Genomic DNA, 15,006 nt, shown 5'->3' with positions numbered 1-15,006 from the left:
GGCGGTGGGGCGGGGGAGGGGGTGTCCGTGTCCGCGTCAGTGTCCGGGTGTGTCCAAGCGCGTGCATATGTGTGTGTCGGTGTCTGTGCGAGTATATCCGTGTATATCTATGTCTGTTGCTGTTTCTGTGTGTGTCTGTGTGTTGGTGTCTCTGCGTATGTCCCCGTGTGTGTGTGTGTCCGTCTTACTGCGTGTCCCTGTCTCTGTGCGTCTCTGTGTGTCCGTGTCTGCATGTGTCCTTGCGTGTGTGTTGCCGTCTGTGTGTGTCGCTGTCTCTGCGGGGCCCAAGATGATTGCTGTGCATTGCTCACTGGCTGGATGCAGCCCTGGAGGCAGCAAGCCAACCTCCCCTTTGCTCCAGTGCAGCACTGCTCAGGGTCCTGTCCCAAAGCAACGGGCACTGGTTTCTCAAGTCCCCCCACCCGGGCACTTTTGCCACCCTCCTGCTGGGGTCTGGGACTTGCTGAGGATGTAGTGGAGCGGGCAGGTGAGCCGGGTGCCTGGATCCACCACACACAGACACCGCCCCTGAGAGAGGGCAGTGGGCCCTGCTGCTGTTGCTGTCTTTGTGACTGAATGCCTGTCCAGGGCCTGTCTGCTGGCAGGGGCTGGCCTTGGCCGAGTAGGAGGACAGCATCTGATGAGGTGAACTTGGGTTCGCCAAAACTTGTGCTCCCTCTGTTTCTCTCTCTCTCATTTTGTTAGTTTGTCAAGGTATGTATTTATCCTGACTTCCAAGTAGGAGGAGGCATCCATAAGGAGCTGGGCCTCTCTGTCCACTTGGGCAATCCAGGGAAGGATAAATGTGGCGCTCACGCCTTCCCCAGATGAAACTCCCTGAAGTCATGGACGACTTCATTCCCTGTTTGTTTAGACAAGCAGGGAAAGGAGGGCAGAATTCTCTTTTCAGGCACTTCAGGGGGAGTTTTGCCTGAGTAAGGGCTGGCACAAGCCATCTGTTCTTTCCATTCACAATTTTTTTTTTGTTTTTCAAACAATCATTGCTCCATAGTGAATCCAGGCAGATGGATCCATGTGAGTCGTGAAAAGATAATTGCTCGATTGTGTCTTGATCCCATCATGTTTTATTATTATTATTATTATTATTATTATTATTATTATTATTTGCTTCTGTGGTTTGCCTCTACCGGTACATTGTTACATTCTGGAAGGTATGGTCATCCCCCGTCTTCACCCGACAGCGAAATAAAACAGCGAAATAAAACAGTATGATTGGGTTTAATAAAAGCAGAAAGAGGAAAACAACGTGCAGTGTTTCCATCTGCAAAAGACGGGAGTTTGAATGGTAAGGCCAGTTTGTGGTTTTGTTGCAGAGTTGCTTTGCTTTCCAGCGGTGAAGAGTAATTACCATACCAACGGCACTGTCACACTGTATAAATACTTGCCCTGATACAGGTGGAGCAAAACAAAACAACTTTCCACGTGAGCTTTACCACAGAAGAGGCATTCTAGTAATGGTTTGTTTGTTTTTTTTAATTGCAAAATTATTAGGGCGTTTTGCCCAGATTCTTGTTTTTAAAGTAAAGGTTGGGTGAAATGAGAGAAGTATGTGGCCTCAAAAAGCCAGCCTAGAACAGGATAGAAAGAAGCCAGTGAGAAATTATTTTCTGTCCCTTCACTTTCCTCCCTCCCTGCTCCCAGCTATGTCTCTTGGGACATATTTATTTGTGAATGAAAATACATATCTTGAATTATTGCCATACTCTTGCCCTGGTATTTCTGAAATCAAAAGAGGTTCCCAAACTGCATGCTCAGTGGTGGTCCACTGAGAGTTGGCTGGTCACATGATGTGTGTCCTCTCGGTTTCCAGCTGGTAAATTGCATTAAAAGAGACTAAAAACACATAAATACTCTCCTAATGCTATTTTCCCTTGAAAGCTTGTACTGTAGTTGCCCAGTGGCTGTCATATAATTGCCAGTGGAAAGGGAGGTTTTGCTCATGAAGGAATCCAAAAGGTATCCAGGTATCCAGAAGATGGTATTGGTAATGAGAGGTGGTCCATCCCATAAAAAAATATTGAGAACCCTGGCTTTGAGCATTTTGACCCTTCCATACTTTCAAGTTCATATACATCTCTTGAGATCCTGCTTCTACTTCCACTGAAATCAGTGGTTATACGCCACTTGATTTCACTAGAGGTAAGACCACACTCAAAAAGTACAAATTGTCCATAAGTAAAGCTACATTTTTATCCCTCTTTTGTACATCTTCTGCCTTTCTTTCCTAAGATAAGAAATAATAATAATAATAAAGGAATAACAAACTTAACAAAGGATTTTACAGATCTTTTTAGGGTCGTAACAAATAGTTATGACAATATACTGTGAGCATACCAAAAGCCACAAAATGCTAGATTCTTATATCAAGTTTAACAAATTGTAATTCAGCTTGATCCTACTGCTACGTCCTTAATGGTGTCAGTATCCCAACTAACTTTCTAACTTTTGGGGGCTGAGGGGGCATGTGTTACAGTCATACCTTTGAGTGTACTATAAGGATTACTTTACACAGGCATCCCTCTTAATCTAACGACAGTGATGAGGAATTTACCACACTTCTCAGTTAATTGGCAACAATTATTAATTGTCCTCATTATTAAAAATGTTTATCTTGCTATTTTTCTAACTCAGACTTTTCAAGCCACTGAGCTCAGAATAGCTTTGTCAGTCAGACTAAATAACCATTTAAGATTGGATATTTTCTCTCTGTGCAAGTTTGAAAACATATATAAATATGTCCTTGAAAACATATATAAATCAAGCTCCTTTAGTTTTTCACCAAAAGTAAAACTTTCCAAAATACAAATCATTGTGTAGTTCTTCCCAGCATCCTCTACAACTTATTCATATGGTTTAAAGTGTGGACAACAGAACTGAATGCACTGCAGTAACATTTTCACTTACATCTTTTACAGAGTTGAGAACATTTTCCTGGTGCTGCTTAGCATTGCTGTGTTTGTGCACCCAATGATTGTTAAGTTTTGTTTGTTTGTTTTTGTAACACACTGGGTATCTCTACAGAGATATTTACTGCAGTGGGCTAATTAGTTCTACAGTAAAGTGTCACTGTCTACACATGTGGTTCTGTTAGGCCAGAGTAAACTAATTAACTGCCATAGGATAGTACTGCCCAGCACAAGTACTCTCTCATGGCGGAGTTATTTATTCCACTGCAACACAGGTGTAGACACTGACCAGAGCTGGCTGGGGCAGGAGGGTGCTCCAGTGCAGGGATGCCTGCCATTTAGCTCTGTACTGGAGCACCCTCCTGCCCCAGCCAGCCCCCTGTAGCATGTTGAACCAGAGTGGAGTAGCCCCAGGCTGGCAGACTGATCCTCACCCAGACCCCTGCAAGGTGGGGTTGCTCCGTTGTGGCTCAGCATGCTGCGGTCCCGGGTGCACGTGGAAACACTGTTCCTGGGAGCCTGGGAGTGTGTGTATGTGAACTGCACCAGAGCTTATTGTGTGGAATTAATTTCATGTGTTAGTGCACCCACTGAGAGTTAACATTCAGTTGATTGTCTATAAGGATCTCTAAATCATTTGCAGAGTGGGTCCTTTCCAGAATACAGTCTGCCATTCTGTAATGTGACTTGCATTTGTTCTTTTCTATTAAAACAATCTTTTTCTCCATATCTATTAGGGTCTATATAATGGGGCACCACCATTTCCTTCTCCAGAAGTCAGATGGAGTTTGCTAGTAATTTTTTTTTCAAAACCAGCAGTGTTCTTTTCTTTTTGTAGTATTTCTTTCATAAGAGATTTAATTCACCTGCAAGCTATGACTACAAATACTTTATCTGGAGATGAACCTGTACATGGATAATGTGGGCTGAGTATTGTCAATGTGCACCACAGAGCATTGGCTGCATAACTGATTTCATCCATATGTACCTAAGTGTTGATCTGGTTCTTACCTATCACAGAAGAGCTTTGCTCTTTTCATGCCAAGTGCTATAATTTCATGCTCGGTTCAGAGAAAATTTTTGTACAGGCAATCCCCGCTTAACGTGCTTAGTTGGTTCCAGAAAAACTAAGCGTTAAGTGGAACCACGCTAAGCGAATCCCATTTCCCCATAGAAACGAATGTAAGTAGAGCTTAATTGGTTAGTGCCTCCCCCACGTTGCCTCTCCCCACTCCCCTGGCCACCGGCCGGCACTCCAGCCCCACATACCAGCCCGGGTCTGTGCTCCTGCCACCCTGCTCTGGGCCCCCCGCTGGTCCTGGCCCTGGGCACTGACACGGGTCCCACGCTCATGCCTGGCCCTCCCTTGCTGCTTCTCACTACTGCTTCTCTCCCCACCCCCTCACCTGCCCACCGGCCTCTCTGGCCCCACTTGCCAGCCCAGGCACTGGCACTTCTGCTGCCCCACTCTAGGCACTGGCCCCTGCTGCTGGGCACCGATGTGGGCCCCGCGCTCCTGCCACCCTGCTCTGGGCCCTGGCCCCTGCTGGCCCTGGCCCTGGGCAGCAGCGCAGGCCCCGTACTACTTGCCTCTGTTGCCGCTGCTTCTCACTGTAGCGGTCGAGTGGTAGGCCGGGAAACGGCAGGTGGGTATTTTCCCGCGATGGAGCAGAATTAGGCACAGAAGCGTATCTATTAAACCAAGATTACTTTACTTACACTGTCAGTGGACACAGCGTAGGCGAGGAGTTAACTTCAGTTACAGTTGCAAACCGAACGAGAGCTCTAGAAACCAGGGTGAGATGTCCGTAGACAATTCAACGAGCATGCAGAACACGGAGTACAACAATTCAACGAGCATGCAGGACACGGGGTACGTCGGGAAAGTCAATGACGGGGAGTCGTTGGTGGTTGATCAGTCCGCCAAGTTCACTCCGAGATGGGCGCAGAGTTCTCCTACTTGGGCAGAAACTGCTCTAACTTTTATACAGCTAGCGAACCAATTGTTAGTCGCCACGTAGGAATAATTTAGAACCGGCCAATAATGGTGTGCGTATTTGCATAAGGATGGCGGGAACTTTTCTGCATCGGGGTTCTCCATCGTAGCGGAAAATTTCACCGAGCCAAAAGCTTCATTGTGCTAGAAAATTCCACTGTGCCGAGGCACTTAACTACTGAGTTCTGACACTCACCACCCCCCTGCCTGCTCCAGTCCGGGCACCAGTGCTCATGCCACCCTGCTCTGAGTGCAGGCTTCCACTGGGCATGGCACGGACCCCACACACCAGCACAGGCCCCATGCTCCTGCCCCCAACCCCAGGTGCGGGCCCCTGCTGGCCCTAGCCTTGGGCACCGCCTTGGACTGCTCCTCCCCTCTTTTGCAGCCACTTGTCTCCAACCGCACCCACTCTGGCACCATGTGCCAGCCTGGGCCCATGCTTCTGCCATCCCACCTTGGGCCCTCATGCCTGCTCGCCCACTCACTGCCACTCACTCACCTTCCCGTTGCTGCTGCCACTGCCGCCACTTCTCTGTGCCCGCCTCCCTGCAAAAACTCTGATTCCACTGAGCGTTATAGTAAGACTGGCTGAGTGCTCAGCGGAATCGGGTATCAATTCTAAATGAGCGCTATAGCGAAATAGCGCTAACTGAAACCTTGTTAAGCAGGGGTTGCCTGTATGTTATACTTTAATGATTAGTGGCCCATTGAATCTTAATAAAAAGCAGAGAATCATTGCCTTTGTGTGCAATGTTTGTCTAAACAGGAATTTGTGATGCGGTAGTATCTGTCCAGCTGCAATGAGAACATCAGTCATTCCAACTACTAGGATTAAGGCAGTTCGAGTGTTCAGGGCAAATGAAGGAAGTGTGTGTTGTGGATGTCTTGATTGTAGCTATTATTCTCCAGGCCAGTTCTGCTCAGGTCCACAATAGCTTTTGCAGTCTTTAAAGAGGTGAAAGGGAGCCAAATCTTGAACTCGGAAATCAATGTATAGATCCAGTGTGAGTGTGGGCAGATACTTCAAAATAGGATGGCTGGAAATCTGGGAGCCAAAAGTACTACAGGATCTGCCAAGGCTAGGAGAAGCCTACAAAGTGTAGGGCTTCAGCAAGCATGCTGCAGGACAGGTTGTAGAGAAGCCCTGTGGTGAGCATAGAGCTACAGGAGTCATGAGGGAACTTTTAATCTAGCTGCGTCTAGGTTCTGTACTTGTGTTGCTCCTAGTATTTCTGTCCGTCCCCCCCCAATTATTTCATAGTTTCATAGTAGCTAGGGTCAGGAGGGACCTGAACAGATCATCTAGCCTGACCCCCTGCCACAGGCAGGAATGAATGCTGGGTTCACAAGACCCCAGACAGGTGATCATCCAACCTCCTCTTGAATTTGCCCAAGGTAGGGGCGAAGACCACTTCCCTGGGAAGTTGGTTCCAGATTTTGGCCACCCTAACTGTAAAATATTGCCTTCTGATCTCCAACCTAAACCTATTCTCCATCAGCTTATTACCATTGTTCCTTGTCACCCCAGGTGGTGCTGGGGAGAAAAGGGCTCTGCCTATTTGCTGTTGATCTCCCCTGATGAGCTTGTAGGCAGCCACCAGGTCCCTCCTCAGCCTCCTCTTGCTGAGGCTGACCAGGTTCAGGTCCCTCAGTCTCTCCTCATAGGGCCTCCTGTCCTGCTGCCTTCTCACCAAGCAGGTGGCCCTCCTCTGAACCCTCTCCAGGCTGGCCTGGCCTGTTTATATAAATAAACAATATATTTATCGTATATATTGTATATATTATAGCACACCGTCAATCCCAAAGCATCATAGCTTTTCATGAAGGTGGGGGAAAATTGCTTCTCTTCTGGAAAATGTGGCATAGTGTTAAAGGCTAGTTATTATCTTCTCAAAATGTCTTTAGGGTCTATTCTCCCTCTGCTTCCTCTACTCGCTTCTTCACTGTTGGGGCTTTAGCTGGGTGGAAAGGATAATGAACAGAAGAGTTGTTTTGAAGGAAGGGGTGAGAGGAGGATATTGATCATTACAACGGCATTACAACTGCTAGCACCCCCAGCCTAGTTACTGTAGCCAAGAGCATGTACTTAGACAGAAAGGCAGGGGGTAAGAAAGATTTCACTAATACTTTCCCCCTTTTTTGGGATTTGTAACCATAACGGTTCCCTGACCATTACAGGGAAAATGGATCACGCACAACATTCTGTTTTGTTTCAAGTTAAAAGGAAGATGCAGAGGATCCTTTTCCAGGTTTCACCGGTCTTAGGTAAGAAACCACATGTGAGGACAAGATCATGAGTACTTTGATCTGCTACCTCTGATCTTTCATCCTCTACAGCAGGCCTGTCCAGCTGGTGACCTGTGAGCCAAATGCAAACTAAGTCGTTAACTCTTTGCTCACAGGCTGCTGTCACCTTCATCTACTTGGCTCCCTGCACTTTACCCAGGTGCTGGCTACCCAGGCCATCACTGCTTAGGCCATCACTGCTGCTCTCCATTGTCTGCTGGTGCTGCTATCGCTGCCTTCCCTTTAGAGTCCCCCTGTGTCCTCCAGCTTCCACTTCCTGCTGCCTACAGCAAACATCTTTTAATAAGAGATTTGTCTATTACATGTTGAAGATGCCAGCGTTTCTCTGGCCCACCATATGTTACCCTTTACCAGTCCAGGATAATAAGCAGTGTTTCTGCTTTGTGTATCTTTTGTCATGCTGTATCTATGTTGTACTCCAAAGTCTTTCCATTTGTACCAGTATTGGTGATAGCCCATATGCTTGGCCATGCCAAGAATGAATAACTGCCATGAAACTGAACAGTTACATGTTGTGGAGATTGTAGTTTGGGTTTTTTCCTTGTAATAGATCACCCAGTTACACTTAACACTTACTTATCCCTTCCGGATAAGGATCCATTGAAAGGATGGCTTTTTGACGCAGGTGTCTAAAGCAGAGTCTAGAAGTCCCTGGGGCCAGATAAGTGGATTGTTTCATGCTCTTTCTAAAATAAGGATAAATTAGTAAGGCATGTATTTTCTTGCTTTTCAAACCAGAAACAGATTTTTTTTTCTTTTTTAAAAAGACTCTCTTATAGGCTTGATTCCAAAGCTATATGTTTATGATGGCAAATGTAGAGGTTATAATAAGCCAATTCAAACATTAGGAAAAGTAGCACTATTTTCAAAAAATATTGCTGATATCTAGAAAGAGGGATTTGCTTTGCTATCTTTTACAAAATAATGAGCTCAGTGCCAAATATGGAGCTTTTGGGGTTGTGTTCACACTGGCCTGTTTCCAAATTTCTCATACCACTTGGAGCTTTATCAATTTCATTCTTAAGTTATATATTGGTGGGTGTTGAATACATCAAACTTTTGGACAGCATTGTGTTCAGTAGGACATGACTCACTGTAGCTGTTAAGACATTTGTTAATGTTCAGATATCTGTTGGGACTGTTTAGCAATTTCAGGGAAGACTCCCTCAAGGACAGTTGAAGTTTCAGAATAGACAACTCTCAGTCAAATACAGTTTTCATATAAGATGGCGACAAGAAGGATAGAGAGCTGGGTCTTTCCATATATTGCTGTCTCAATGATTTTATATAACTGAATAATGGTACGGTGGAGAACTGAGATATGTGAGACCGTATGGATGAAAGCTTTGGATACCAGGAAAAACTTTTCAAATGTTAAGACAGTGAGATAGACTGCCTTACAAAATTGTGAAATCTCTTTCATTGGAGGTTTTCAGGAAGAGGATGGGTAAGCATTGTTCAGGGATAATTTAGGAGTAGCCATTTCTGGAGTGGGCTGTGAAGAGCAATAGGTAGAAGACCAGGAATTCCCCCCTTCTCTGCCCCCTCCCCTCTCCACAAAACATGTATTGCTTGGAAATCACAAGAAGATCTCTGCAGCCCACAGTGGGTAGAAAACTGAACAATGTTCAGCAGCAGGAGAATGAAGCAGAGCTCCACAACTGGCTTGGTTATGAAACAAGTATATGGAAGGTATAGGATGACAGAAAGGGGTGCTCTGGCTCTCCAGTTAGGATATGTGTTGTGATATGTGGAGCTGCGCTTGCAGTCCTCAAGTTGCAATAGAGAGAGGAGGGTGGTTAGTTTTCCCATGCTCTTGGGTTTTGCTGGTTGCCACATGGGGCCAGGAAGAAAATTTTCCTGTCTGTTGCTACAGGCGTCAGGGCTTTTTCCCCTCCACTTTCCTTAGAAGCATTGGGTGTTGGCTGCAACCAAGGCTAGGGATTTTGATGAGGGTGTGTCAGTTCTCTTGTAATATAAATTGTTTTCTTTGCAAACCCAGGTTTGTTTTACTCATTTAAGCCCACACCATTGAAGTCAGTGAGATGATTCCTGTGTGTAGATCCTACTTGTGTTCATCAAGACAGGGATTCTAGCCCTTTATTTAATTTGAGATTAGCTTTTAGAAATGGCCTACTTGGCTTTAAAGCACTGAAAGATAGAAAATGTAAGTGAGACCCTGAGGTTTCACAAAGGTTTGTATTATGTGCCTCCATGTCTATGCTTAAGCAAAAGATTGTAATAGATTCATATGATAATGGATTAAAGAGATGCCTTTTCAAATACCTATTTGAGGTAGATTAGAGTTGCTTTAATACAGGGGTGGGCAAAATATGGCCTGTGGGGCCCCTAAAAAAATTTGGAAAATTAATATTTCTCTGCCCTTGGTTCCTGTCAAAAATGACAGGAACCAAGGGCAGTAGGACCCAGGGGAAGCCCAGTGGGCTCCCACAACAGCGGGGCCCACCTGGCCCCGCCCCCCAGCCGGAAGCCTCAGCCCGGGTTTCTGGGCTGGAAGCACATGGCTGCCCCTGCGTGGGAAGATCAGGTAAGTTGGGGGGGGGGCCCCAGGCAAGGAAGGCGCCTGCAGCGTGGGGCACTGGGTGTGGGGCGGGGGAGGAGCTGCCTCCCCCGCCCCGCTCTCAGCTTTTCCCTGGGCTCCTTCCCTGTGCGGAGAAAAGTGGCCCCTCGCCCGCCCCATGGCTGGCGCCCTGCGCTGCAGCTACTCACAACCTGTGCAGGGCTGTCCAGAGCAGGCACAGGCATCCCCAGGCCAGCTGCGAGTGGCTGCAGCATGGGGCGCCAGTCATGGGGCGGGGAGGGGCTGCTTTCTCCCCCTTCCCCCCAGGCTGGCAGTGGGGCGGGTTACAAGCTGGTGCTGAGCGCAGGGAAAAGTGGCACCTGACTCGCCCCATGGCCAGTGCCCTGTGCTGCAGCTGTTCACAGCCTGCCTGGGGCTGCCTGTGCGTGCTCCAGAGAGCCCCACATGGGCTGTGAGCGGCTGCAGCTTGGGGCACCGGCCACGGGGCAGGTGAGGGGCCGCTTTTCCCCACGCTCAGCACCAGCTTCTTCCCTGCTGGCGAGCAGGGGGTTGAGTGTGTGCGCTGCCCCCCGCCTGTACCACAGGGCTGGGGGGCACTGGGTGAGAGCAGGGGTGGGAGCCAGTGGGAGCATGGGGTCTGCACCTGTGTCCCGGGGCCAGTGTTGGTGGGGCCCTGAGCAGAGCGTGGGGTCCTGGCTGGCAGGGGCTCTATGGAGCCAGGCCAGCTCCCCCCCCTCCCTGCTGGTGCAGCCCAGCCCAGCTCCACAGACCCCCGCCAGCCTGTGCCCCACTTTGGGCCCCACCGGTGCTGGCCCTGGGACATTGGTCCCAAGATGGTGACCAGGGGGTGGGGCACCTGTCAAGGGGCAGGACTACCCATGCAGCCCTCGACAGCCTGCCAAAACTGGGTAAGTGGCCCTCCGCTCAAAATAATTGCCTGCCCCTGCTTTAATAGAATCATTCCACCCTCTCATGAAAGATAGTAAATTTTGCTTACTATATAGGACTGGATAGGGTCTCCTGGGCCACTCCCTGCCTGCTGAGGTAACCGATGAATTCTCCAAACTCACCACTGCAAATCCTTACCAATGCTGATGATAGCTTGCAAAAAAAAAAAATCTTTATTTGCAAGCTTTCGGGCACATTCACCCTTCCTCAGGAGAATGCAAAGATTGTACAATTTCTACTAGATGGAAATGAAAATTCATATTTCACAGGAGAACTGAAGGTATTGTAAGATTTCCTGGTTGGAATACTGTAGTTCATTTTGTGCAAATTAGTCTCAGATAAGTTGGAACAGTCTATTCACCTCCATGTTGGAAAATAAGGAAACATAATTCAACATCCTGCTTGATACCAGACAACATTGAGGTAAATAGACTGTTCTAACTTTTATCTAAGCCTAATTTGCACAAAATGAACTAGTCTAACCAGGAAGTGTTACAATACCTTCAGCTTTCCTGTGAAATATGAATGTTCATTTCCACCTGGGAGAAATTTTACAATCTTTGCATTCTCCTATGCCTGAGGAAGGGTGTGTGCACCCAAAAGCTTGCAAATAAAGATTTTTATTTTTTTTTTTGCAAATATCTACTTGGTCTAATAAAAGATATCACCTCTGCCACAAGTTTTGATTCCTTTTGCCTGTAGACCACTATGACTACAACCTGTACCCCTGACGATAGCCTGGACGTTTGAAAATATTGTTCTGCCAGAATGGTAACAATGTAATTTTCCAAATCAAATGAATCATAAGTTCCCAGTTCTGGCAGGTAATTCCTTCTTCATTCTATTCTACACTCCATTCATACTCTCTTTCTTCACATATCCTCTCAATCTTTCTTCCATTTTTTCCAGATATGCTCTCTACCTTCATAGTTGCATGTAGGAGGGGAGAGTAGATCCTTCTTCTGTACATCTCCCTTTTTTTAGCCAGACCTTCCCTTTTGGTACCCACAGACAGGAAAGCCCCCCATGATTGTATGTTTTCCCCCCCAGTTGCCCAATGAAGAACATTATGCTCTCTTATTTTTCCACAATGGGAGCACATCAATTTAGCCACTGAAGAATGCACTCAGGGTATTACTGCTTATGTTCTCTTCTGTGTTTGACACTGGGATTCAAGCTAAATATGAATCCCATCTGTGCTGTCTCTATGGTTCCCCTTGTTCCAAAAGATAGGTCTGAAAATGTTCTTCCAGTTTAATCAGTCTGAACTCTTTTTCAAATTTACCCTTCCCCCAGAGATCAGTCTTAGAAGTTTTCCATCCTTAGCCTACAGGCAACTACTCTACTCCCCCTCTCTCTCTCTCTCAGAAACATTTTGTTTGCGGCAAAATATTCCATTTCCAGTTTTATTATTCCAAACTCTTAACAGTCTAATAAAAAATATGATCCAAAAACTTTATTACATGTGAGTAGTTATTAGTATAAAGAACGTCAGTCCTACTGTGAGAATAGTGATTATTAATTAATTGCTTCCATTGAAGGCACACAGAATAATGTATCTTTGTGCATCCCTAAATAGCGAGATATTAAAAGAAGAAGAGCAAGAAATGTCTTGGAATCAGGTCAATTTTGCTAGTAAGTTGTGTTGTAAAGTATGGCCTTAAAGGCTTTTTTATTTTTTTACAAAAATAAAAGTAGCAATAGAAACCATTATTCCCCACCCCTCCACAGCCCACTCCCCAAAATATTCAAAGTCAAAGGAAACTATAGTATATTAATATTAAGAACAATATACTGCTATTATCTACTTGTGGAATTGCTTACTAATTTAAGAGCCAAAAAAAGAACTGCTTTCAGAATTGTAACTGCAGAGTGACAGTAAACCTTTTTCTGTAAATCATTTGTTTGTGTTTTTAGTTTTTCTTATTTTGTAACTGCATGCATTAAAAACAGAGCTTGGCCATCTGCTGGATTTCTTTGCTTTTGAGGACTTAAGAGTAACCCTGAATTTGTCTTGTAGTATTGTTAAATTGTATGTAATAGAGTGCTTCTTCTCTTGAAAGCATTGTACAAACATTAACTAACTGACTCACAGTATGCCTATGAGAGTGGGGCTGAAGGTTTATCATCTCATTTTATATAAGGAGAAACAGGGACATTAAGGGCCAGTTTCTTAACTTCTGTTCACTGATATAGTTCCATGTGCTGAACTGATAAGCATCAGCTGAGAATGTGGTCCCTGCTGATTTGCCAAAGACAGTGGAAGAATTTGGTGACAGAGCTATCACCAGAACATCAATAACTTATAGGTCCCCATCTTCTTATCAGCCCACACCCCTATTTGTAAAACAGTCTTTGTACCCTGCTTAGAAGATGTTTACTTCATTGAGTATGACCTCAAAAGCAGCAAGTTTCATATTGCTGCATTCATATTCCATAGAGCAAGGCTCTATAGAAAACCTGACAGTAATTGTCTTCATTGTATTGTCTTTATACTATACTTAGATGTAATACATTTACCAAATGAACACCTATATAATGGGAGAAGACACTTAAATTCCTCCCATTTTTATATTGTAAGCTGGAACATTAAGGTAAGCGTCACTTTCTCCAAAAGAATCTTTATGACAGAACAGTGGGAGCAAAAGACTTTTTTTTTTTCTGAAATAGAATAATTCCAGGTACTTATGGAATCAAAGAAAACTAACTTACACAGTTACAGCCATGCCTTGATAAAAGCAAGTGTTTTTTATTTGTGTCTCAAAAATAAAATGTGTGGGATGGCTGTTATCTGTTCCATTGTACATATAGACTTTGAACTCAGAAATTATTCTATGGAAACAAAGACTTGCAGTGATTGGTATTTTAATCATGGACATTCAGTTACTTATTAAAGTTGAGCAACTCACTTGTTTAGAGTCATAGTTTCATAGTTTCATAGTTTTAGGGTCGGAAGGGACCTAATAGATCTTCTAGCCCGACCCCCCGCCAGGGCGGGAGAACAACCCAAAAAAAAAACACAAACCCTAAAAACAAAAACGGGACTCAAATGAGTCCAGCCAGGTAAGTATCCAGCCTCTTCTTAAAGATCCCCAGGGTAGGGGCCAGCACCACCTCCCTTGGAGTCAGCGGCTATGTGTTCAAATTTCCAAGTTTGTGGCAAGTTAAGAAAGGACTGAATGGCAGGTCAGCAACATACTACAGACTTGAGGGCTTTAAGTCTTCTCCATTAGGAACTGTGATCATACTATACAAAAAGTGACTGACAGGGAAGGAATCTGTTACCTTGCTAATATTAGATACCATTCTGATTGCAGTAGCCTGAGTTCAAATTGAGAAGGATTCAGGAGGAGAATGCCATTCTTCATGGTTGCATTCTTCAGCTCCTGGCACTCTGGTGTAGTGCCCAAAGACTGGAAGAAGGCCAATGTGGTGCTGGTTCCAGCTAGGGTTGTGTGAAGCGAGCCACATTCAATTCAGATCCGGCCCGATTCGGGGGTCAGCGATTCGATTTATTGATTTGGATCATTGTCCCAATTCAATTCGGCCAAATCCAAATCTGAAGATTCAATGCTGATTTGGAGAATCAGCAATTCAGCCATATTCGCAGCTTTAAATGTTTTTTCTACACACCTCGAAGAATGTGCGGCTCGTGAATGCTGAGATGGTGGGATGGATGGAGTGTCCCACAGGAGCGCCTGGAGACCCCTGCATGCTCGATGGTGCACCTCCCCCTGCACACTTCCCTGTCTCAGTGATCGGCTGCAGGGGAACCCTGGGTGCCCGCCCCCAGACCCAGGAGGCACCAGTTGCTGAGCCGGATGGCGGAGGAGGAGTACCCAGCGCGCTTTGCGGCGGACCTGGAAGTGGACCAGAAGTGCTTCTGGTCCACTTCCGGTTCCACCGCTGAGTGCACTGGGGAGTCCACTGCGCTCCCATGGGGCGCCCCATCCGCCCCACCATCTCAGTGTTCTTGAGCCTCCTGGTACCTTGAGGTATGTAGAAAAAACATTTAACGCTGTGTATATATCTGAAGCATTGAATCTCTCCGAATCAATTCAGAGGTTTCCGATTTGATTTGGAGAGATAAAAGGGTCTCCTAATTCGATTCAGAGATTTGGCCGCTGAATCGGGCTGAATCTCTACCGAATCGAATCAGTGATTGAAGCTTTGTGCAGCCCTTGTTCCTACCCCTCTAGGTCCTCATGGAAATCTGGCCTTCTTTCCTATTCTGTATCCCATTAATCACAATGTGTTGATTGGCTTGTTTGAACATGCAGAAA

The sequence above is a fragment of the Alligator sinensis genome, unplaced genomic scaffold (assembly GCF_000455745.1).
Source record: "Alligator sinensis unplaced genomic scaffold, ASM45574v1 scaffold125_1, whole genome shotgun sequence".
NCBI classification, from domain to species: domain Eukaryota; kingdom Metazoa; phylum Chordata; order Crocodylia; family Alligatoridae; genus Alligator; species Alligator sinensis.
The sequence above is the reverse complement of the archived record's forward strand: the minus strand, read 5'-3'. Positions refer to the sequence as shown.